The 1,336-nt window shown below is 38.9% G+C and overlaps 1 non-coding gene across 1 annotated transcript; it reads left to right on the forward strand.

The window, feature by feature from the left end:
* Positions 1-729: 729 nt before the first annotated feature.
* Positions 730-831, forward strand: LOC122798997. The gene has a single exon (XR_006364388.1). It is a non-coding gene; the product is annotated as a U6 spliceosomal RNA (small nuclear RNA).
* Positions 832-1,336: the final 505 nt, after the last annotated feature.

The raw sequence follows: 1,336 nt of genomic DNA on the forward strand, positions 1-1,336 counted from the left end.
TGTATTTTTCTTTTTAGTCTCTTTTTTTAAGGCATTGCTCTGTACATATGGAAAACACTGATATTAACATCTTGTTCATGAGTGGCCCTAAAAACCAGTAACATGACCAGCCTCCCCCTAGCCCATGCAGCATGTTGTTGGTGGATCTGACAGTCATACATATTTATCCATACTGTTTAAATAATGTCAGACCTATAACTTTACTAAAAATGTCCCCCACAGTACAACACCTATAACACTGCAGCTCACTATGGTGAGATAACTGTTTTCTCTGAGGGCTAAAGAGATTTTTGCATAAGAGATATATGTATAAACTATACAGCAAGAAAATGTTTTTTTATTGAATGTGACAGCACAAGGCCATCCAGAATGAGTTGACCAGTTCAAAATGCATGTGATGATGACTGTGGGTTTGAGCCACTCTCAGTTGTGTATGACAGCAGCTTTTTGTAAATTAAGAAGTGCATTTGTTGTTCCTTGAAGGAATGTATCTGTAACACTTATTTGTTTATTTGCAATTGGATACTGGGAAGTTTTGAATGAGTCATTCAAGACTCCTTTTTCAGCAGTCACCCAGGGAGAAAAGCTCCAAAATATTCAGTGAGAGAAAAGCTTATAAAGAAATTATAGCTTACACTTTGTGAGTACAAATAATGTTTGAAATATAGTGATTACATATTTAACACAGTCTCGGTATGTTTTAGAAGTAGCATTTGTTAAAGAAGAAAAGTCTTCCACAGCACATATACTAAAATTGGAATAATACAGAGAACATTAGCATAGCCCCTGCACAAGGATGAGACTCAGCTCTGTAAAGCGTTACATATTTTTTGTCTGGCAGTATGCTTAGAGGATTAAGGAGCTGTTAATGAGCTGTTTCCTGTGGTCCAGTAGTGCAAGGTTTGATTCCCTCAGCTTCTATTGCCTAACAGCATGACTCAGAGCAAGTCACATAACCAGACACCACTCCTGGGCTAAATCTGAAAAACGTACATGCAGTTCAGTGCTCTACCTCAGAAAACAAATATAAATTTAAATATAAAAGTCAGAAAAGGATAAGCCAGTTGTAAATAAAGTACAGTTGTGTACACTTACCATAAATGCAGATGTTTGAGTGTCTTCACTGTTGCAGTCATCACATTTGGGTTATCCCTGCCAGTGTAGCCCTCGGCCAGCCTGAATACCAGAGACTTAGTATTTCTGCATCAGTTGCTGTCGCTTGAGGACTGACTTCAGGTCATCAGTGGTATAAAGGAAGGCAGCCAATGCCATTGCATCAGTTTTTCTTGCCCTAACCAGTCAGTAGCCCCCAAAACAGGAGGCCAGGGTCTGGTGG

The sequence above is a fragment of the Protopterus annectens genome, chromosome 3.part1 (genome assembly GCF_019279795.1).
Source record: "Protopterus annectens isolate FY-2018-M chromosome 3.part1, PAN1.0, whole genome shotgun sequence".
Lineage (NCBI taxonomy): Eukaryota > Metazoa > Chordata > Ceratodontiformes > Protopteridae > Protopterus > Protopterus annectens.